Here is a 24,487-nt window from a genome sequence, read left to right as displayed (position 1 = left end):
ATCATATGGCCTTCATCTCAGGGGATTTAAGGCCCTGAATAACTCTTCCCAGAGGTCTAATACCTGGCAAGTCAGCCACATCTGCTGGTGTGCTCTGCCTCACCTTAAGCAGATGTAGGGAGACAGCTCTCAGAGACTGGGGAGGCCCATAAAGACTGCTGGTCTCATCTGAAGACTCTGTTACAGCCTCAAGCAAATAAACAACCTCTCATTTTTACACATAGAGCAGCAGGAAAGGGGAGTCAGCTCCCAGAGGGGAATTGCCCTTTTAAAGTAGCAAGCAGCAAGATGCTGAGATTAGGCGGGGTCTGGTTACCATTAGCAGCAAGCATTGATGTTAATGGATTCTACAAATTTGTCCTCTGAAGACCTGATGACGGGTCCCAGCAGCCGGACAGATATCACCAACTACCACTCAGGACATTCACGTTTCCTGATTGTTCCTAGGGTCTGGGAACTCTTAGAAGCCTCCATTCCAACTAGAGGGAAGGACACAAGGATAAAACACACTTGGGGGTTAGGGGGAGGAGTCTGGACTACCTCCTTCCAAGAAGATGGCCTGAAGGAAGGGAAACAAAAAGTCCTGTATCTGACAAGCCATTTAGCAATGTGTAGAGACATGTCAGTAAAAGTGAACTGTCAGCCAGAGAGCACTCTCTATACAGAAAGGCAGTATCATCTGCTGATACAAAATCAATAAAAAGGATGCTATTCTTAGCCAACAAGGATTCCGTGGATTAACTAGCACATCTGCTTCACTTTTTCCCTCTGTTAATTTGGTTAATGGGCATGAGGACTAGACCAAAAGAGTAATTTATGATGACATCAATAATAGGCATCTTGTTGCTTTTTAAAAAATTTTAGGTGACCTAGCCACTCTGTTAAGTGACCCTGGGAAGGGTGAAAAAGTGATATTGACTCAGTTTAAGGAATTCCACACTTGCTTGCTATTGCTTCATTGGTTAAATAATTTTGCAAATCAGCCAGAAAGAGAATGCTAGGTAGTCTCGATTTTCCTTAAACTTAAAAGTACAGTCATTTTGGTTTTGAAATTTCACAATATTCTCTTGAATCCGCTGAAAAGATATTTGGGACTTTGCAGTCTTGGGTTGGAATCAAGTTGACAAGTCTAGAGCCCATTCTTCCTTCTTCTTCACTCCACAGTGCTCTGTTAATTCCAGAAGTCACTGCTCTAGATGCCCCCACATGAGGGTGATCCCAAGGAAGACTCTGCTCCAACCCTCAGGCTGGCGCCCATTCAGAAGCAGAAGACACCAGACTTACCAACTGCCCTCTCTATTCCCAGGGCAGCACAAGGCTTCCTGGAGGTGGTGCGGCCCCAGAGATGCCGGGTGGTGGCAAAAGCCAAGCCAAGTAGTTGGCTATTTCTTGCAAAATGCCCAGCCCGAGAACCCTGCCTGACAGCATTCTAGACTGTCTTTTTGTCCCATTCATTCATTAATGCTGTAAGTATTTCTTACTCTCCCCTATATTTGAGGTCCTCCCACTCAGCCCCTGGCATGCTGCCTTCCTGGAAGGACAGTCATATTCCACCCAGAGAATGGAAGGTGCAGTGTGATGGGATTCACCCCATTCATTCCAGACTTCATTCTGCAATGCAGTGGGAGCATTCTGGGACTAGTGAGATTTGATGGACAGGAATGGAAACACATAAATGCCCAAAGACAAATATGAGTGGAGACTGGTGACAGCACAGTCAAAGCAGAGTCAAGGAGGAGAAGAGAGAAAACCTGGAAGACTATCTATATAGTTGCTGGTAGTAAACTGGGAAGAATAGGGTCACTCTATCACAAGGCCTCAGGGCAGCCGACTCACCTCCCAAAATGGGCAACCAGAGGGGTAAGAGCCAGGGACTCTTCAGACTCTGTTATCCACACATTTGTTTCTGGCAGATTCTTAAGCTTCTGGAATCAAAAGCAAAGCAGTTTCCCCAGAAAATTAAACCCAGGGGCTCCTGGGTGGTTCAGTCAGTTAAGTGTCTCATTCTGAGTTTCAGCTCAGGTCATGATCTCGGGTTGTGAGATCAAGTGGCATGCTCAGTGAGATTCTCTCTCCCTCTTCTTTTGCCCCTCCCTGTGCTCAAGAGCTCTCTCTCTCTAATAAATAAATAAACCTTAAAGAAAAGGGGGGTGGGCACCTAGGTGGCTCAGTCAGTTAAGTGTCTGCTTTTGGCTCAGGTCATGATCTCTAGGTCCTGGGATCAAGCCCCCCCGCATTATGCTTTTTTTGCTCAGTGGGGAGTCTGCTTCCCCTTCTCCCTCTGTGTGCTTACTCTTCTCTCTGTCTCTCTGCCTCTGTCTCTGTCTCTCTCTCTCTTGCACTTGCTCTCTCTCAAGTAAATAAATAAAATATTTTAAAAAGAAAGAAAATTAAACACAGAATTGCTATTTGACCCAGCAATTCCACTTCTGGGCATATACCCAAAAGAATTGAAGGTAGGGACTCAAATAGATATTTACAGACTCATGTTCACAGCAGTATTATTCACAATAACCCAAATGTGAAGATTGCCCAAGTGCCCATCAACAGATGAATGGATAAGCAAAATGTAGTATATTCCTGCAACAGAATATTATTGTTTAAAAAGGAAAGAGATTCTGATTCGTGGTGCAACGTGGATGAAACTGGAAGGCCTTATTATGCTCAGTGAAATGAGTTAGTTATCAAAGGACCAGTACTGCCTGAGTCCACTTAGATGACGTGTCTGGAGTGGTTACTTCCAGAGATAGAAAGTAGCATGGGAGTCACGGGGGATTGGAGGCGGTGGCTACCAGCACAGAGCTTCAGCTGGGGAAGATGAGAGAGTTTTGGAGATGGATGGTGTTGATGGCTGCACCACAATGTCAATGTGCTTCATGCTACAGCATTAACTGCACGCTGAAAAATGGCGAGAAAGGTAAATTTTAGGTCGCAGATATGTTATCATGATAAAAAGAGCAAATTAAAAAGAGCTATTTCTCTAGTGAGATGAAAATCGTGGTTTGGTCATACTAAAGGGGATAACAGGCCAGATTATTTGAAATTAAGAAGGTTTTGCAAAATCCCCTGTTAACTAGTCTCTAACCAAGAAGCATGAGTTTGGGGCGTATAGGATGCCTGGGTTCTACTGCCAGTGTTGTCACTAAACTAGTTATAGACCATTTAGCAAGGGAGGCACTTCCCCCTGTACCTCAGTTTACCAGTCTGTACAATAAGGGGGTTGGCTTTAATCACCAAAACCCCTTCCAGTTAGGCCAACGGTTCTCAAAATATGGTCCTGGGCAGCAGCATAACCTAGGAATATATTAAAATGCAAATTACAAAGCCTTCCTAGACTTCCTAAATCAGAAAGTATGCATGAGCCCAGAAGTCTGGGTTTCAACGAGCTGAGATAGGGTTGAGAACCACTGAGACAGGACTTTTTATGTTTTTATAACTAATAACAATCAGGGCAAGCCACACTGTCAAGAAAATAAAAAGCACAAACACCCAAACATAAAACAAATGCATTAGGAAATGAACAGGAATGAAGAGGACAGTCACTTTTTTAAAACATGAGGCGGAAACATAAAGCAGCAAATTCATTTTCTTAAAATCAGAACTAATGTATCCAAATGAGCGCTGTCCTTAAAATTGCAAGAGTCTACCACCTGTGTTCTCAGGCTGCATTTCTTGCTCAAAACGTTCTTAAAATTTTACTTGGTACTGACTTCTGAGTTGGTTTAAAGCAGAACAAAATCAGCCTCATTTGTTTGGAACTAAAAGCATCTTCACGCAGTTTGATCATATCCTTATTGTCATGACACATATATACGACATGACTTACTGCCCCCATTAGGAAATCAACTTCTCTCTAAAAGGAAGAAGACTGTTTGTCACTGAGAATATTGAAAGAATGTGCCCAAGCTCAAAGGCAAATTCCAAAGCAGAACTCAAATGTGTTTCGGATAACGGCAGAACTGTATATTCGACATCCTGGAGTGCCCATCTGGAAAAGGGGCGACACATTATCCAAGCCCACCTGCACCCGAGAGCTGCAGGTGGAGCAAGAGACCACCAGGTCAGAACTGGTCCAACAGAGGGAGAGGAACCAGCATGGCCATTTCACAGGTGAAGCAACTAAGGCCAGAGGGGCCCAAAGATTTGTCTCAGGCTGTCAAACAAACAGGTGGACTCACAAATGAGCTTTCCTAAAGAATCCTGAGTAGGCTAGCTGCCTTTCAACCTGGGAGTGGGGGCTGGACAAGAATGGAAGGCCCCACCCATCAGGCTGTGATGTCAAATCAGAAGAGGAGGCTCCAGGCCAGCCACTTTCTTCATAGAACAAAAGACTCTTTTTGAATTTACTGAATATTTTGGCACCAGCCCTGGTCAGTTCTTTCTCCTTCGGTGGGTTGAAAAATATTTCTAGCTTCCCACAGAGTCCAGCAAGAGCAAAGAAGGTGGAAGATTCTTCCTTCATCGGGCCATGCAGACACTCTGGTCTTTGAGAAGGAGGCTCCTGGTGGTCTCTGCCCCCAGGAGGACAAGGCAAATGTGGAGATGGAGGGTTTTATTCCCTGCGCTACTGGCCACCAGGCTAAGGACTTCCTCCTTGAACCTCACAGTGTTATTCTCAAGTGTTCACTTAGGGAGAGGAAGGTGGGGAGAGATACTAAAAGTAGAATATTATTTTGAATATATATCAAGCTTTTTCTTAGTCCCATGCTCAAGTCGCCTTCTTCCCTTATGGATTCCTTCCCAATACCATTTTAGTTGAAATCCCCCCATTTTATCTTTTTGTGTATGTCTTCTCTTTTATATGTCATTCTCTGTCCTCAGACCAATGCCCAATGGCTGGTACAGAAATTCCCTTTATCTTCTATAACATCCAGCACAGTGTTGAGCAGGCACAGTGTAGGCACTGAGCTGTCACATGGTGATGATGTCAATGCTAAGTTATGTTATCACGTATGTCTACTAGGGGCTGGGCATTCGGATGAGTGCTCTATTGATATATGTATTATTTCAGAGAGTCCTCATCACAGTGCTGTGTGCAAGGTGCTTTTAACTCTACTTTTTAGGGATTCCTGGGTGGCTCAACGGTTTAACGCCTGCCTTCGGCCCAGAGTGTGATCCTGAAGTCCTGGGATCAAGTCCCACATCAGGCTCCCTGCATGGAGCCTGCTTCTCCCTCTGCCTGTGTCTCTGCCTCTCTCTCTCTCTCTCTCTGTGTGTGTGTGTGTGTCTCATGAATAAATAAATAAAATCTTTAAAAAAAATAACTCTACTTTTTAGATGAGGAAATCGAGACTCAGAAAGGTTAAGTAGCTGCTCAAGGTCAGGGAGAGGGGTTTGGGTGCAAATCTCAGTCTCCCAGGCTCCAAAACCAGAGCCCTTAATACTCAGACTCACTCCCAAGCTCAAGATCCCAAATGGAGGTGTTAGAACTGGCCTTCAGTTTATCCTCTAGGTCAGGCCCCATTCCCTGCCCCAGCCCCTTCTGCTGGCCTCTGGATGATCCCACCCTCCAGGGCGGGGAGGGGGCAGGAGGAAGGGACCTCAAAACCCCGAGGTGATTTCAGGAACCACCTCCATGGAAGCATTAGGGCAGGTGGAAAGGAAGCCAACAGACAGAGAAGGGTAGGGCCTCGCCAGGCATGGGGCCCTCCCTTCCATTTCAGGGCTACTCACTACACACACTTCATCCCCAGGGCTGAAAGTCCCCTAGGCACAGCGCTTAAGTGTGTGCCTCCTGCCACCCCCAGCAGGGTGAGGAAGCCACATCACAGCCATGTGTCCAAGGACAACTGCCAAACCAGCAGAGAGCGGCATACTTTTAATCTCCCAAAGCAGACCTTAATACTGCTGAGAGAAGTGCAGAAACTGAGGTGCACAGCATTGTGGCACCTATCTCACTGCTCACTTGGGCCCCCATTCCAAACAGGAGGTGGCAGAAAGAGCAATGAGCTGGTCTGGGTCCCAGCTCTGCAGTAACTCTGGGCACGTCATCCCTATAACAGAGAGGTCACTGTGTGGTTTGTAAAGGGCCTCCCAGTGGCCCGGGTCTACAGCTCAGTGACCAGAGGCCAACTTGCCAATTGCATGCTGCTGGCACCTGCCAGGTTGCAGACAGTGGAGAGCTGATTCGGGAGATAGAGCTTTGTCCTGACCCACTTCCTGGAAACTTGACCCTGCTACCCCCTCAACCATAGGCAGGCTCCGACAGTCTTCCAAGGAAAACGCTGACCTCTGGCCTGGTTGATTCCCAGTTAGACAAAGGACTGCAAGCTGGTGAGCTGGGGACCATCCTCCCAGGGCTGGGTCATCTTCCACCTGCCAGCTGACTCCTGCACACATTCCACGCCCCAGCTGCACAGGCCATGGCAGGTGGGCCGGTGCCCCCCCTGGGGGGGCCGTCATGCCAACAAGACCACAGTGAGACATAAGTGATGGGGAGTGGGCCAGAGAGCAGAGTTTATGGGTCACCGCTCCAGAGCAGTCCCAGCCCTGCACGGCTGTCACTCAAATGCAGGTTTCCAGAGCAGGAAATGCTCTCAACTTAACTGCTTCACCTTGCTCTATCTAAGTTCAGACTCCACTTTAGCCAAGTAGGTATGCTGGGACCTGATGGCCCATGGGGGCTTGCTCCATATGGCCCCTTACATTACAAACCAGACCTTGATAGCAAGTCATCCAATGGCTTTCTGTCTTGTCAAAAGACCTTCCCCTTTCTTTCTACTTGCTGCTCAAGATCTGCTCTCCAGAAAGTTGTGAGGCCACCTCCAATGCACCCTACCTCAAAAGTTTTATGTACCAGATTTCCAATAACTACATATGGGTCCTCCAAACTTGACTAATACACAGACCCATCTTCCAAAGGTAACACAAATCCCCAAACTGCCATGATCATATCTAAGAATCTCCCCAAGTCTGTATACCCTTGTGTGACAGATACCGTCTTAGGAAACCAAAACCTAATTTTAAGAAAAACGTCCTTCAGTCACATATTAGAATTGCAAGTGAGAAGTTTTATCTTTACAAATGGTGGACTAATATTAAAGCATTGTGAACCATGAGCTACACAGTTTGTCACTCACTCATCCAATATTTATTGAGCACCTCCCAGGTGCCAGGTGATCCTCTTAGCAATGGGGCTCGGTGGTAAGCAAGGCATTGTCTCAGCACTGGAGGAGCTGACTGTCCAATGGGGAGGCAGATGATCAAACAGTAGACTAGTAAATAGTACAAGTGTCATGGAGAAAAATAAAGCAGGCAGAGTGGCTAAGAGAGAGGTTTGGGAAGCCAGGAAGGGCTGCTTGCCACAGGGTGGTCAGGAAATGACACCAAAACAGAGGTCTGAATAAATATGGTGAAATAGTGAGGGAGCTGGGAGGTGATGGAGAAAACAGCCCCAAACCAAGGGAACAGCAAGGAAGGGCCCCCACTGTACCATCTAAAGAACCCAATGGAAGAGCCCAGGCCCTGGCATGGCAGGAGTGGAGGGAGCTTGGGGAAAGAGTAGCAATGCTGAGCCTAGAGGTACACCACGGATGTGTCTGACTTCATGGGAAGTGTGAAGTGATGGCTTTTTCTATCCTGTCTCTGTCCATTACCCCAGATGTACCTCTGGCTGTCTGTATCAGACTGGGCGCTCATGGATGGCAGGGGCTGTGTCTCTCCCCTCACACCAGGGGTGCCCTGGTGGCACAAACTATGTTCCCCCTACCTTTTAACACCCTTCCTGCAGCTTCCAGGATGGAGCCCCACTCACAGTAAAGTTTCACTGGGTAGCGCCTCCAATCCAGAAATGCACTCCTGGGTCTGGGGAGCAATTAGCACTGCCGGCCTCCAAAATTAGGAGAAAAGAGGAGAGAACTGTGCATCCAGCACTGATGGGACAGGTCCTCCATGTGTCACCTAAAGCCCAGTGACTCTGCACGGGTGGTGTGACCCATCTCACATACACAGGCACCCCAGGGTGGGCCACCTGGGGTCCTCCAGGCCCAGGCACCACTTAGGCCAGGCTGGTCTTCTGTCCCTCACAATGTGGCTCCACAGTGAGGAAAGTACAGACACCAGCCTTCACATCACTGCAACAAACAGCTTCATGCCTTCAACTCCCTGCTGCCTCAGGGGAGCCCCAGTTGCCCGTATCCATAGCAACCGTCATCTCTGAGTTGTAGTCCCAGGAGAGCAGGCAGCCTGCCCGGACTCTGGCTTGTTCTGAAAGGCCACATGCATTTTGTCTAGCCAGTTTGGGACGCCCTCCGTTTCTGAAAGAGGTGTCCTCATCCACTTTCATGTTTCCTCTCTCTGTCAGCAAGGTCCAAATGGAGGCAATGCATTGATTTGAAGGCAGGATTTTCTCTAGGGTTCTATATGAAGCTAATCCTGTATGCAATCCTGCTTTTAAATTATCTGGGAGCCCAGAATGGGAAACAACAAGAGAATGACATAGTTGGAAAGAACCTTGAGCTGTTTCTTCTTCCTGCTTCTGATCCAGATGGCACCCCACACCTCATCTCCTGGTAGAAAAACCTCTTTATTTTTTTTTAATTAAAAATTTAAAAATCAGAATGCTAATATAATAAACACTTTCCTTTTCTTTCGGTTTCTTAAAGGAGAGCCATGCCGTTGGGACTCTCATTTCAACGTTTCACATCCTTTTGGGGAAAGGGGGAGTGAGCCTTCTAAATCTACCTTAACACTGCAAGTTATGACTTACACACAGCAAGGGATGAGGGGATGCCCACGGTGCGTGGAAAGAGGTTCATGGGTTGTCTTTTAAAATAAATGACTTGCTGCCCCCTGCTAGACACATTAGCCGAGACAATTGTAGAAAATATGTTCAAATGCACAAAGCAGTCTTCCATGCAGAAACTGGGCCCATGGAGCCGGCCTCACCCCAGAAGGACAAGGATGGTACCACCAGCTGCTCCTGCAACTGCCACAGAAACCCCAAACCACCTGATCCTGGAAAGAATCAGCCTGGATCAGAAATTGCTCCTTCCTTGTCCTTAAAACTATCTCTTTTCAGTCTCACCAGCTTGAAAGACACCAAATCTTCTTTTATTTTTTTATTTTAAAGATTTTATTTATTTATTTGACAGAGAGAGTAAGAGCGAGAGAGCATACACAAGCAGGGGCAGCGGTAGAGGGAGATGGAGAAGCAAGCTCCCTGCTAAGCAGGGAGCCTGGTGCAGGACTCGATCCCAGGACCCTGGGATCATGACCTGAGCCACCCAGCGCCTCCCAAATCTTCTTTTAAATAAAATCCAAACAGTCCATCCCTTCCTGCAGCCTCAGAAAAGTGCTCTTTCTCAAGTTCCAGTCTTTACTCCTCTCCTCCTCCCAAAAGAACTGCCTTATCTTTTAAATAAAAATCAGTCCCATGGTCCTCAATAAAGTCCCAAGGAAAAAATGTGCCATTTGGCTACCCTCAATTCTATGAGAAAGCACATCTGCCTGGGTTTTACAGAAGTACATTCCTGCAGCCTGAGAGAAGGTCCCCGTCTCCTGGGCGCTCTCCTGACCCTTGGTCCTCCCCATCTGACACTCATTCTGCACAGACAGGGCAACAGGAAGCCCCACTTTCCTTGTTTATAAAATGGACATAATTCTTGCAGATTGTTTCGGGGGGAGTAGGGGTTATAAAGGAGACAACGTACATAAAGTACTCTGGCAGTCTCTGGCACACACAAATGTTAGTTGTTATTTAGCTATTATTTTTGTGGACCACAAACTTTTTGAGAGCAGATACCAATGTGTCATAGTTGGATCTGTCTACTACATTGCTCAGTCCTGGCCCACTGTGGATATTCATAACAAAATAAAAGTGAAAATGTTTGTTAAATAAATCTAGTGGAATAGGCTATAGGCTTTTTTCCCACCAGTCCTTGTTCTACCTCAAGACTGCTTTGGCTTAGTGTTGTTCTCCTAAGGGGACAGTTATCCTCACATAACCTTCTCTCTTGCCACTCAGAAGAATTCCAATAAAATCAAACAGTAGGAAGAAAATGCTCTAAGAAAGGGAAGCCTCTCTGCATACCACCCTGCCAGGTCCTGCCAGGCCTCTCAAAAGATTTGCCCTCCTTCCCCTGCCTCCTGGATGGTGTTCAGTAACCAGCTGAATAATGAACCATCAGAGGGAATTCCAACCGGTGGCAATTAACACTCTTCCAGCTGGGAAGAAATTTAGCTCCACGATTTCCAGATCTGCTTATTCCCCTCCTCTCTTCTAGAAAACACCAACTGCTGCCATATCACTTGGGAGGACCCCATGGATCAAAAAGAAGAACCTGACTGATGAAACAAGACAGACCAACAGTCCATAATTATTGAAGCTGGGTGATGAGTACGTGGGGATTCATGATACTATTCTCTACTTTTGTATATTCAGAAAAACAAAGCAAAGCCTTAATTAATAATTCCATATTTTACCAAAACTAGGGCAAGGAAGCCCAAAGGATTATTCTCTTCAAATCATAGGGGGGGAACTCCAGGCTTGGATTTCCATTGTAAAAGAAAAGGTCCAGAAAATTTCTCTGGCTCATTTGCATCTGAAAGACCAGGGAGGTATTTAGGTAGTGTATAGAATGTTGGCCTCCATGAGCTTGGGCAAGTGACTTAACTTCCCTGAACCTCTCCTCAGCTTCATTACCTTTAAAACTCAGGATGGGTCCCTATCTCACAGGACAGCCCTATAAAAGGATGTGAAGTTAGTAGTACGTGAATATACCGAATAGCACAGGTTCCTGATAGCACATAATAGATAATTGATAAAATTTGGTTTTTCTTTCCTTGATGAACCAAAGATGGTCTGTTATATTCTGATATTAAGAAGCTTAATGGAATCAAACTCCAAAAGTCAGCTGGTGGCCAAGAGTAGCTAAAACACACCAAAAAGAAGCTTCTAGAGAAAGAACTCAAAACTCCTAAGTCCCCAGTACTTATCAAAGACTGAAGTATTGGAAGCATACCATTTGCCACAGGCACCAACTTGGAGAAGACAGGGTGCCAGGCTAGAGGAGCAGGAATGCACATCACTCTGGGCCTTGGACAGCAGTAAATTTAAGCAGGAACTGCTGCTAGGAGGGGCTGCTGAGCATTTAAATACCATAATGGCTCAAACAGATATTTGTATACAAATGTTCATAATAGCAGCATTATTCACAACAGCCAAAAGGCAGAAACAACTCAGATGTCCACTGGCAGATGAATGGATAAACAAAATGTGGTATACCTATACAATCAAATGTTAATTCAGCTTTAAAAAGGAATGGAATTCTGATATTTGCTACAACAGGGATGAATTTGGAAGACATTATGCTAAGTGATATAAGTCACATACAAACAGTGCATGATTCTGCTTATATGAAATACCGAGATTAATGGAATTCATAGAGACAGAAAGTAGAATGAAGGTTACCAGGTGCCGGGGGAAGAGGGAATAGGGAGTTAATGTTTAATGGATATGGAATTTCAGTTTGGGAAGATAAAAAGTTCTGGAGATGGATGGTGGTAATGGTTGCACCTAATGTAAATGTGTCTGGTACCATGAACAGTATAATTCAAAATAGTTAAAATTTTATGTTGTGTATTGCAAGAGCCAAGGGCAGGCTGCCTCAAGGTGTACCATACTGGCATGCAGTTTATAAAAATATTATTAAGATAAAAAAAATCAAGACCCAAAAGACTCAGGAAAAAACTTTGACCTCTGCCTTCTACACATACCAACTGCCTAAAAAATTTTAGATAGAGGACCTGCTCCAAAAAGGGAGCTATCACCACAAATAACTACATTATGCTATAAACTAGGGAGAGTAGGCTGAGAGGTACCTAGTAGAGCCTGACTGATCAAAGTCCTCTAGGTCCCACCGTTTCTGAGTGGTTCAACAACATTTGTTTACCAAATGCTGACACTTTTTCATTCTTCTGTGAATTGCATTCCTTTCCTTTGAAGTCACAGATGCTACCTCTTCTCCCTAATTCAGGATGACATATATACCTCATTTTGTCTGAATGTCTTTGGATTGTCATGTCTGTGTAGATTCCCGGTATGTATGAAATTAAGCTCGAATTTTCTCTTGTTACTCTATTTCACGTCAACTTAATTGACTTAATTTTCAATGTAGCTAGAGGAATCTTGAAAGATATAGAAAAATTTCTTCCTCCCCAACAGTATATTTTACCACAATGAAATAATGATGATGATGATGATAAAACAAAAGAAAAAAAAATACCATAATGACAGCATCTTGATTTTAGTTTGTATTCCTTTTCCCCAAGAAATGAAAGCACCTTTAAAATATCCTTCAAATAAAAAAAAAATCCTTCAAATATGCCCACTTGTGGAGATAGGTCAACAGGATCCCAGAAAGGTTATGCAAATTGCAGCAAATCTTTAGCACTGTGTCCTTCTCTGTCCAGATTGACACTCAGGATCATTGCCACCATGTAAGAATCAGTGCTTACATGTGCTGCCTTTCCATCCTGCCCAAGAAGATGAGAAGCTGCAGACCTGAGCACAAAGAGAAGACTGTGGCATGGTCAGCTCTAGTCACAAGATGGCCAATAAGCCAAGCTCCCTGCTGCTTGTCCTCCAACACATCCCTGCCAGGCAGGATACACACCCCACAGGCTGGACCTAAAGTCTGCTTCCTCTCCTTCCATGCCCCTCAATTCATTCAAAAGAACCCCTGAATTCTAGGATAGGAGCTTTCATACTCACCTCAATGCAAAGAATAGCAGCAGTAGTGGTAACAAGCCAGCAGCAGGAGAGAAGCCAGCTCAGTTGCCTGTCCACCTCCACATTATGCAGACTCCATCACCTGGAACCTCACAGCCATTTCTCATGGTTGAGAGTCATTCCTCACATCTTGCTTTTCCCCAAACCTCCTCTCCCTACCATTTCCCTAGACCTAGTGCCAAAGCAAAGGGAAGGGAGGAATCTTTCTCCTGCCACAGACTCAAGGAATACCATGTCCACACACCAGGTGAGAGTAGGCTGAAGGGCTCGGGAAGAACAGAGAGGGTGCAGAGATGCCGGCAGGGGCCATGCCCGTGCAGGAATCTCAAATAATTTATTCTCCCCTGAAGCTTATCAAGCCCTAGCAGTGACACAAAAACCATACTGCACACACATAGATATCCAGAATGTGCAAATCAATCTACAGTGACCAAAAGTTGCTCTGTGCTTGCCTGGGGCCAGGGGCTGGGGGGAGAATGCCTGCAGATAGAATGAGGGCATTTTCAGGGGTGATGAAATAATCTATAACTTGATTGGAGTGGTGATTACATATGTCAAATCTCATCTGACTACACTTTTAAAATGAGTACATTTTATTGAATGTAAATTATACTCCAATACAGTTGATTTTAAAAGTGAAAAGATAAAAACACTATGAACACTAGAGACTCGTGTGCTTTAGTAGTAATTTAGAAGGCAGATCTTAAAGGCTTAAGAAGCAAGACAATACATTCCAAATGACTGTATATTTACCAGACGATTCTTGGCTGAATCTAAAGGGCCTGCAGAGCCCTCCTCCCTCCACCTCTCCCACAACCTCAGAATTTCAGAGTTAGGCAAACAAAGACTCCATCAGACCTCTCCTCAAGCCGCTGGAAGTTGAGTTCCAAATGCTCTTCAGAACTAGTTAATCACATCCTGTCTTGGTTGGGGATTTGTGGGGGGGGGGGGGGGGGGAATAGGGTGGCTGGTACCTACCATTGGCTCTTGGTGTGTGCTTAGGCCCATTACCATGTCACTCCCCTACAAAGAGCCCCCAGCAGGGGAGCTGAGGGGCACTGGAGAGAGAGAAAGCCCTGAGAACAGCTCAAGCCTGGTGATTGGGAGCAGTTACTCCTACAGATTGTACAGGTTTCTGGCTCTAAGGCCTCTGGTCCATCTGCAAACATTTTGCAGAATGTTCCTTCACAGACTGTTTTTAGGGAGGAGAAGCACTTTACTTATTTATTTTTAAAATATCTATTTATTTGGGGGGAGGGAGGAGAGAGAGAGAGAGAACACAGAAGCAGGGAGAGTGGCAGAGGGAGAGGGAAAGCAGGCTACCCGCTGAGCAGGGAGCCCAATGCAGGGCTCAATCCCAGGACCCTGAGATCATGACCAGAGCTGAAATCAAGAGCAGACTGACTGAGCTGCCCAGGCACTCTGGGAGGAGAAGCATTTTCACTTTCTAATACTGTATTATTCAGGCACTTCCAGATTCCTCATTCTGTTTTTTATTCCCTTTCTTCCAGTTAAATATAGTCTGTTCTCTGACATGCTGAGCAGTATGGCTGACTGCTGGCCCACCCTGGAGGCTGACAGACAGTGGCCCAAGGTGGAGGTCTCCTCTCTCACCTTCAGAGATTCACCACCAGGGAATGTAGGGTTAGGAGGAAGGAACATGAATAGGACACTTGGATTTGTTCAGAGTCAGAAATCCAGCTTCCAGAGGTGTCTGCAGACCCAAAACAGAACCACTTTCAAATTCTGATTTTCCCACTTAATCACTGTGTGACCTTAGGCAAGTCACTTAACCTGTTTCCCCTTCTACAGATAGAATGGGGACTGTGGTATTTGACTCATCAAGTTATGGAAAGAACTGAATCAAAAGGATAGGGCAGTGACTGGGGACAGCCAGAAAGCATTATGTCACCATTGTCCACTCAACCCCCTCATTCTGACCCTGCTTAGTCTGGAGCCAAGTGGAAAGTTACCTGTCCTTTTAAAAAATGATCATCAATGTGGGGCTATCACAGGGCCCAGCTTTAAGCTTCCTATACCAGAAGGAGAATATGTGACATTCATACAGAAATGAAAATGTGGGTCCTTCGGTACTTCTAAATGTCAACAGATACTTGCTTTAGGCATGCAAAGTGTCCCTGTATCCCTGAGAAGTATAAACTGGACGATGTTCAGCCCAGGGACAAGGCAGGGCTGGTCAAAAGAGAAGGGTGCTGGTAGAGAAAGGGAGGGACCTGGGGCAGAGGCAGTCAGGACAGAAAGCCAGAAAGGTGGGGAGAAGGAAATGGATGCAGGATGGTCGGTTGGAGGTGCAGCAGCTGGAATGTGGAGAGCCTGTCACAGGGCAGAAAGGGGCAGAAGAGAGCCCTGATTCAACTCTAGGCCCTCAAACAGTGGGTAACACTGAGCTATGAGGAAGACTCGCCAAGTCAGACACATGGGATAAACCAGAAGTGGACTCTTACCTCTATAGACCCAAAATAAATGGGGCTGCAGGCAGCTCATGGAGCAGAAGTCCTGGACCTTGAGCATCTGGCCTCACACTGGCTCCTGCAGCTAAAGGGAGCAGCAGCAGGATGCAGCCAGGAGACTACTGGACTATTTAACCTGAACCAAGGTGAGAAGCAGAGGATAGAGCTTCTGGCACTTGGTGAGGCCACTTGCCCAACACAGACCTGGGCCCCAGTGGGAGACAGAGTGGGGTGGTGTGGGAGAGAGACTGAAGTGGCTGCGTGGAGGCCCTGGACAGAGGGGTCTTCCTTCTTTCTCCTGGGCTAAGTGACGTTGTGGATTAGTTCATCTATCTTCATGAAGTCCCAAGAGACAGGTGCTGTTAATGTCATACTTGACAGCTGAGGGAACCAGGAGGTCAGCCAGCTAGGGGTAGAACTTGGCCAGAAACCCGGGCAGCCTACACCCATTCCTCACTGCAGCAAATCAAGGGAGAAGAGACAGCATTCTCCCACCCTGCATATTCTACTCTGAGGCTGCTGCCATGGTATAGATCAGGGGACCGAGGGCATGAAATGGGGAGGGTAGCCCTGGGGCTGCCTGGCTAGAGGAGTCACCATCTTCCCCAAATGGCTCACCAATCCCACCTCAGCATGGACAGCCCCCAGCAGTGGTCCCTAAGCTCACATGAACTACAGATGCTTGCATCATATGGGAGGGGGTGGTTCCAGGAATGGAGCCCCAGCAAAGCCAGGGATCTCTTTCTGGGCACGTCTGACTGGAAGGCTCAAATGAAAAACCTATTAACCCTCAGGCTGCTCCAGAGCTCCCTGGGGCGGCTTCCCTCTCCTGGCTTCCTCTCTCTATTGGGCCCTCAGCAGACACTCCCCTCCCCATGCCGGCCTTTTTTTCTAGACCCCAAATCTCAGTTGGATCCGTGGCATGCTCAGAGGCTGCTGTGCAACTGATGCATGGTCCTGCATCTCTCATGGACAGCTTACTGACATAAGATCTCCAAGTGGCCATTAATCCAGAGTCCGGCCTGTGCGAAGGCCTCCTCCTGAAGCACTAGATACTTCCCAAAGATCTCCAAGGAAGATTTCACCTGGCCCCTCTTACTGTCAAGAAGTCCTTCTTTGCATCTGACCTCAGTCCTCCTTATGGCCTACCTCCAAAACAAAGCATGCTGTTGCCTTCTACTGGGAGACAGCCCAGTACAGTCTCAAGAGAGCAGGGTCTTGGGCTGGGGAGGACAACTGGCTTGGTCACGGATGGTGTGACCCTAGGCAACATGCTTATCTTCTCTGTTTCCTCCATTCTAAAAGAACAGTAGCACCTGTTACAGGAGATAACCAGACACCAAGTGCTTGGAGAAGAGCCCATCCCAGGATAGACTCTCAGTGAGCAGTTGCCTGTTAGAGTTATAGTTGTGATGGCTTTCCCATCCCTGAGAAAGGCCATCTTGCCTATCCCTCCTGGTACACGCTGGGCTTGTCTTCTTGAGAGGGGAGGGCCCATGGCACGACTCAGCCTGCCTGCCTCTATGAGGAAGGCCCTTGTCTCTGTTCTTGGACCTTCTAGGAACCTCCCACACCAACTGACAACCATAAAATAGTCAGTAGGAATCCCCGAAAATTTTGGTGGAAGACGCTGGGTCATTCCTCCAGGCTAGGTGCCTAGGCAGGCAGACTGCAGTTGGGTTAATCACACACATCCCTACTCCTGACCTCCCGCTGTTTTGCCAGCTCTGGTGCCCTCTGTTAGTAGAAGAGTACCCAGCCTGACACATAAATCATAGGAACAGTGCTCCGAGGAGCATGCAGATGCTTCTAAAAATAGTCACCACCTCTTCTGACTGTGGGAAGGGAAGGGAAATGAGTGCCCACAGCATCTGTAGGAGTGGAAAGCCTGAGGAAGAGCTACCGTTCTCTGCAGGGCCACCTCCTCATCCCACTGCTCTGCGACTAGGACCAGGGTGGGCCATCCAGGGGTGCAGCGTACTCAAGGAACCTGCATTGTTTGCTTTGTGCATTCAGGTAAGGGGGTAGCCTGCATAGCTCCGAGACATTGACATTGACACTGCCCTAGGGAAAAGTCTGGCTTGCCTTTGGGGAGATCGCCCCTTCTGATTTGAGCCTCCAATAACCTAGAATCAGCCCATTCTGGCTCTAATACAGCCTCAAACCTTCCTGGGTTAAGTAGGGTCACGTAATCCTCAATCCGAACAAAAAGTTCAAGTCACTGAGTCCAAGCCCTGCTGCAGGGAGCCATGTAACCCACAAGGAAGGCAGGAGAGACAGTCCCTGCACCGACCTCCTTCTCACCCCCAACTTATAAGCAAACCAGCGCACGGCTTCTTAGAGCTGGCTTGAGATGGAAACGTTTCCTGGATCAGGGGAGCTCCAGGCCAGAGCCACTCGCCATGGCCAAAGGGAGTACCATTAGCTCCTAACAGAGCCAGTTGACCCAGGCCTGCCTGTGCCCTGGCTTCCCTCCTATATTGGTTCAACTCAAAGTGAAAGAGAATCAAAACACCCTGAATCAAAACCTGCTCTGCATCCCTAGAAGCCAGCGGAGAGCAAAATGGTCTATTCTCACTTCTTCCCAACCAGCAGCTTCTGCATTCCTGGCCTGAGATCCAGAGATGCCAGGACTGAATGGGACAGGATGAGCTGAAGGGGGCTGTTTTGGGATGGTGGGGCCCAGAGCCAAGGGCTGAGGGAGAGACAGGGAGGAGCTCGGGAGGGCTAACCCAGAGGGATAAGTCACAGAGTTATTAATACGGGCTTTGCAATCCGGTGCACAGCCTGAGATCCTCCTCTGCCAAATGCTCCTCAGCCTCTCTTTCCCAGACACCCTTCAGACCACAGCTCCCCTACGAGGCTCTCCTTGCCAGGGCTTGGGAGCCTCGTCCCTTGCTGCGCTTCCTCCAAAATTGAAGCTAATCCCTCCTTATCACTTCTCTCCCTTCTGGCCTGCTTCCTTCATGTTTCACACCCTAATACCAAACCGGTCCTCTCACTGGCTAGGAAGCTTCTTGCAGACCTTGCACATACACACAACTCCAGCATCTTCAGGAAATGAGGCACAATCCTAACACAGGCCACTTTGGATCTTAGAAGGCCAAAGCAGAAGGACTCACCCAGAAGGAATGGGGCAGGGACAGGAGGCCAGGAGTGGGGTAGAGTTGACCACTCCACCTCTCTCCTGAACAAGTTCTGCTCCAGTTCATCCAGCGTCTTCTCAGCCTCCCTCCGTGGGGACAGATGGGGATGGAAAGCTAGGCATTTCTCAGGACCCAGGCTATTCCAATGTGCAGAAGCCTGAGCAAAATCCCAGCTAGATCTTCCCCCCCTGGATGCTGGCCTCAGAGCAAACACAGCAGCCCTGCTCCGGGTGGAATCAAAATAATTCCTGGTTTCCCTGTTCCTTGCCACCTCCCACTTGCCACCTCCCCAGCCCTTGGTGACATAAACAGGGCTTTATTATCTCAAGCCCACCACGTCCTCTCAAAGTGCTGTGAATGGAATCCCACACAATACACTTGTTTATTAATAACCATTCAGCCCCCCACCCCCCCACCCCAGCTTGCTCATTTGCTCACCACTGGGTCTCCCTCATGCATAATGGAAGAGTTATGTGGCCCATGACACAAGCCAGGCTGTGCTGCTCAGCCTCTGAAGGAATAGACGGAGAGAAGTACCAGGCTGGGCCAGGCTCCCCAAGGCAGGGGTGGAAGGAGGAGCAGACCCCCCACTTAAGACCAGAAGATGTAATGTTCTGTGGGTGGTATTGGCCTCCCCCATACGCATCCCTACCCGAACCCAAGCCAGGATGGCAGCGGGTCATGTAACACTTATTCAACACCCTCCCCGCCCAATCCAAAGCCCCACAAAGGACGAGGGCTCACAGTGTCAACTACAGCTCACTGGCCCACTTCTCCTCTAAAGCCTCAGGACAAACCTCTCTCTCTTCCACTCAATAGCCCATCACACATGTGACTGTGGCCACGAGTGTACCCTCGCCTTCTGTCTAGCAACTAAGTCCTCGCCAGACTATGTATCTCCAGTCCCGTTGCCTTGCATGCAACTACTTCCATATCCTGTACCAACCTGTTCCCCCTGCAATGGCCAAAATTCTGAGGGTCAGGCTTCCTCTTAAAGTGTACAGCCCAGCCCTCCTGTATTGCTGGTAAGAATGGACTTTGCTAACATTCCTCTGGAGGGAAATCTGAAAATGCATCTAAAGGTCTTAAAAATGGGACATCTGGGTGGCTTGGTAATTGAGCATTTGCCTTCGGCTCTGGGCATGATCCCGGGTCCAAGGATTGAGTCTCGCATTGGGCTCCCTGTGGGGAGCCTGTGTCTCCCTCTCTGTCTCTGCCTCTCTCTGTGTGTCTCTCATAAATAATAAATAAATAAAATCTTAAAAAAAATAAATGAAAGTCTTAAAAATGTTTATGCCCTGGGGTGCCTGAGTGGCTCAGTCTGTTAAGCATCTGACTCTTGATTTCAGCTCAGGTCATGATGATTTTGGGATTGTGGGATTGAACTGCTGTCAGGCTCCATGCTCAGCAGGGAGTATGCTTGAGATTCTCTCTCCTTCTGCCTCTGCCCCTCCCCCACCCCCGCTCATGCTTTCTCGCTCTCTTTAATATATAAGCAAAATATTTTAAGTTTTATCTATTTATTCATGACACACACACACACACACACACACACACACACACACACACAGAGGCAGAGACACAGGCAGAGGGAGAAGCAGGCTCCACGCAGGGAGCCTGACATGGGATTCGATCCCAGGTCTCCAGGATCAGGCTCTGGGCTGAAGGCGGCGCTAAACTGCTGAGCCACCCAGGCTGCCCTAAACAAAATCTTCTTTAAAAATGTTTATGCTGAGGCACCTGAGTAGCTCAGTAATTGAGCGTCCGCCTTTGGCTCAGGTCGTGATCCTGGGGTCCTGGGATTGAGTCCCTGCAGGGAACCTGCTTCTCCTTCTGCCTGTGTCTCTGTCTCTCTGTGTGTCTCTCATGAATAAATAAAAAATCTTTTTAAAAAATCTTTTTAAAAAGTTTATGCTTTGTTTCATAAATTCTACTTCTGAGGGTAGATCTTAGGTAAATAATCAAGGATAACTAAAATATGTAATTCACACAAATGTTCATCAGAATATTGTTTATAATAGTAAAAAGTTAGAAACAATCTAAAGGGCCATCATTAGGGGAAATGATAAACTATGCCATGTCCATGGTGTGACAGGAAGTAGTGTCTGAAAATAAGGATTCTGGGGCAGCCCCGGTGGCTCAGTGGTTTAGCACTGCCTTCAGCCCAGGGCATGATCCTGGAGACCCGGGGTGGAGTCCCACGTCAGGCTCCCTGCGTGGAGCCTGCTTCTCTCTCTGCCTGTGTCTCTGTCTCTCTGTGTGTCTCTCATGAATAAATAAATAAAATCTTTTTTTAAAAAATGAAAATAAGGATTCTGGAGCCAGATGATGTGGGTTCAAAATCTGGCTCTGCCATTTACTGGCTGTGTACCTTGGGCAAGTTATTCAGCCTCTCTGTACCCCATTCTCTTCATTTGTATAATTAAGGTAATAATAGTATTAATCTCAAGTTACAAAATTCAATGAATGATAATGCCCAACACATATGGTAAATAACAAAAAAAAGATTGGATTCTTATTACTATCATAAGCCATTAAATGTTATATAATTATTAAAATGATGAAATCATATTTTAATGATACGAAAAATTATTCAGTGAAGATAGCAAATTACAAAAAGAGTAAGAATGGCGTCTCTTTGGGTGGTAAAATTATGGATAATCTGCATTTTTTCCTTTGCGCTTATATATATTTTCTAAATGTTCGTCAAAGAACATAAACTCCTTTTATTCATAAGAAAAGGTATCTGTAACAGTGTGGTATGATCCCCAGCACAGAACACACACCAGCCCTGGTTCCAGATGCTGCCCTTCCTCTGGGAAAGCTCAGCTTGCACTGCCTCTCTGACCATCATAACATCACGTGGCTTGCTCTTATTGAGCTTCAAGTCAACATCGCAGCCCCCTGGCCCTGGCTCCCTCCTGCCCTACACCTTGCTCCCAGCCTGGCTTTCTCCCAGGGGCTACTGTCGAGCCATTTCTCTTGTTTATAATGAACACTCGCTAGTAGAGTTTCTAAGAATGTAGGAAGGATACTTGAGTAAGGCACACCAGAGTGGAGGGTGTCGGTCCTGTGGTTCAGAGCCAGAATAGAAGGGTACACCCCAGGTGGGGGCAAAGGGAGCCCATTTCCCACATCAGCACGGTAAGAGAGGGGTTAGGAGAGAAACCAGATATAACCCACATTGAAAGGAATAAAAGGAGGTTAGATTATTTTTTTAAGATTTTATTTATTTATTCATGAGAGACACAGAGAGAAAGGCAGAGACACGGCAGAGGGAGAAGCAGACTCCCTGTGGAGAGCCTGATGCAGGACTCGATCCCAGGACCCCAGGATCATGACCTGAGCCAAAGGCAGATGCTCATCTACTGAGCCACCCAGGTGCCCCAGATTCTTTTATTATTATTATTATTTAGATTTTTTAAAAAATTTATTAGAGAGGGCACAAGCAGAGTGAGAGGCATAGGAAGAAGCAGACTTCACCCTGAGTGGGGAGCCCAATGTGGGGCTCGATCCCCGGACCTGGAGATCATGACCTCAGACAAAGGCACTTAACCATCTGAGCCACCTAGGTGCCCAAGGAGGTTAGATTCTGAGAAAATCAGGCAAGCATTCAGATGGGGGCGGCGGTGTCCCCAGAGAGCAGGGCTGCCCCACTGCTTTGGTGGTCTACTGCCTTCTGGAGGTTTCTTTTAAGGCAGCCATACAGGTCAATCCCCCAGAGCCAGCTGTGTCACAGCTTCCTTCTTGAGTGAGGGAGACTGCCCCAGTGCAGAACAGGGGGTTGGGAAGGATTGGTAGCCAGAGGGGAGGAATGCAATAGGGAGCAGGGAGACCTGCTGGGGCTGGCTGGCCTCAATGTGGGTCACATTCGCAGAGGACAGCCCACAGCAGTACAGGATGGCCGTGGCTGTGAAAACAGCTGGCGTGCCTGTGGGAGAGCTCCAGCTTGACCCAGGTCCTAGGCAGGGCTCCCCACCCCCGCCCCTGCAGGCTCACCCCCCTGCTACCCACTGCCCTCCCCCTAGAGGCCCGGTGTGCCAAGCCCCGCCTACCCACTCTCCCATACCAGAAGAGATAAGCAATGCAGTGATCTGGGGGACGGTTGACCTTGCCAGAGTGTGGCCAAGTGACTGCCTACAGGAAAGGAGGGGACAGCGTGGGGCTGGGTGAGCCTGAGGCCCTCAAACTGCAGTTGTTAAATGACCCTGGTTCTCCTGGCTAAAAGTCTTTTTCCTCTCTGGGTGCATAATCCTCACTTCCAGGGATGGAAAGTGAATTCTATTGTAACAGGAAACCTGCAGTATTTTGTCTGAAGGATTTAAGTAGAACTGTGGGTGGCTCCTGTCAGAGGAGCTGTAGAAAGCCAAGCACGGAGGCGGAGAGCACCTTTGAGGGCTCATCCAGCGCTGAGACCCCAGGATCACACAGGGCCTGCGGCACCATCAAGAAAGAAGCCATTCAAAGGGGACCCAGGAGGAAAATGTGAGGAGTCTCCCTGCTCCCACCAGCAGCACGGCCTGAGTCAGCACCCACTGGAACATATGTCTGCCTCAGCTGTGGTGCAACTGCCTCATGGGTGCGCTTGGGGTTGTGTCTACATGTGAGCATGTATTCATGAGTGTGCATGAAAGCATGTACCTGTGCATCCTTGGGAAGAGTTTCAGTTCCCAAATGTGTGGCTCCGTGAGTGTGAGCACTCTGCTTGGCTCTGTGTGTATGTGCACGTGTGTGTGTATGTGTGTGTGTATGTGTGTGTGTGTGTGTGAGAGAGAGAGAGAAAGTGTTTAGGGTATGTATATGTTTTCCTGGCTGGTTTGGTAGGCATATGCGTAGGTGTGTCCCATAATTTCTGTCTTATATGCATGACTTATGTTATTAGTGTGTCTCAGTATGTGTGGGTACCTGTCTTACGGTTATCTATAGGTGTTCTAGTCCATGGATGTGGCACTGGCTGCATGTCTCCTTCAGCTTACAGGATGGATCACTCTGTACGTACATGTGAGTGTGAATCTGTGTGTGTGCATATTCAATAAGTTCTTACATACTGGTGTGTTTGATGTGTGATGTGTGGGTCTCTTGGTCTCCATGCATGTGTCTGTCCTGGTTCCTATAGGTATGTTTGTAAATATGTACATCTTCCTTGACGTGTGTCCTATGTCTGTGCTTTTCTTATGTGTGGATACTATGTGTGCAGAAGCAGAGACAGGAGAGGCTGGGGCAATCCCGTGGTCTCCCTGCATTATCAGAATGCTCTCTAGTCAGGCACAACACTAAAGGACTGATCCTCATGCAAACCCTGCAGGGGCTCCCTCCTCCTGCAGAATAAAATCCATCTCCCCTGCTGACATCTAGGAAACTCCTTGTCAGCATCCAGTAATCTGACTACACTTGCTTTTTTTCCAAATGCTTGGAACAGCCCACCTCTACCCTGCTTTTCATGATTCTTTTTCTGGAGTTCCCTTATTCCATTTTTGCTCAACAAAATCTTGCTCATCCTTTAAGGGCCAGTGCCAATGCCACCTCCTCCAGGAAGCCAATTCCGCCCTTTGGCTGGATAGGAACATTCTGGCTTCTGACTTTCAAAGCACATTATGTATATCCCTCACTAAGCACAGACTTCATCCTCCTTTCATTGCAAAGATGTGTGCAAGTATTTCCTCCCCTACAGTAGAATGATGAACAACACATAGTGACTTCATCCTGACTTTTGCAGTTCTTAAGGTCCCTGGTTCCATGTCTGGTACACAGAGGCCTACAGTAAATGTTCACTGAACTATATAACTTGAGTTTGGCTAACCAGCAAGCTGAAAGTAGAAAAGAGCAGTCGCTGTCCTGGACAAGTACAAAAAACAGATCTAAGACTCTCCAGCCCTAGTGTGCTATAGGGCTAGGAGAAGCCACTTACCCTTCCTGGACTCAGGCTCTGTTTCTGAAGGAGCCTCTTCTAGGAGCAAATGCTCAAAGTCAAATAGGACAGCTCTGCTAGCTTCCTCATTCTTGTGAAGCAGTTACCTAAGAACCGATCTCTCCTCTCAGGGTCTAGGCACAGCTCTAAAAGCCTCATCCACAATGGTGTTCATATGGCTGACTGCTGCAGGCAGGACAGAGTCCAGTTATCGATTTTCCTCTAGCAACTT

The 24,487-nt window shown here is 47.4% G+C and overlaps 1 protein-coding gene across 44 annotated transcripts in view; it reads right to left on the bottom strand.

Moving 5' to 3' along the window:
- The window catches only part of NFASC (neurofascin), a 181,330-nt gene that overhangs the window by 122,264 nt on the left and 34,579 nt on the right, over positions 1-24,487 (bottom strand). For 3 of the 44 annotated variants that reach the window (XM_025991405.2, XM_072759407.1, XM_072759392.1), the window contains exon 1: positions 18,324-18,657. The exons of 35 other annotated variants lie outside the window; for them this stretch is intronic. The gene's annotated coding sequence lies outside the window, so the exon portion shown is untranslated. Of the gene's footprint in view, positions 1-18,323; positions 18,707-24,487 lie in introns of those variants that run through there. 6 more of the 44 variants (XR_012001768.1, XM_025991403.2, XR_012001769.1 and 3 more) reach the window with 5 other exon arrangements.

Source organism: Vulpes vulpes, chromosome 5, assembly GCF_048418805.1.
Source record: "Vulpes vulpes isolate BD-2025 chromosome 5, VulVul3, whole genome shotgun sequence".
Lineage (NCBI taxonomy): Eukaryota > Metazoa > Chordata > Mammalia > Carnivora > Canidae > Vulpes > Vulpes vulpes.
Note: the sequence above shows the minus strand (reverse complement) of the source record. Positions and strands in the feature narration are given on the sequence as shown.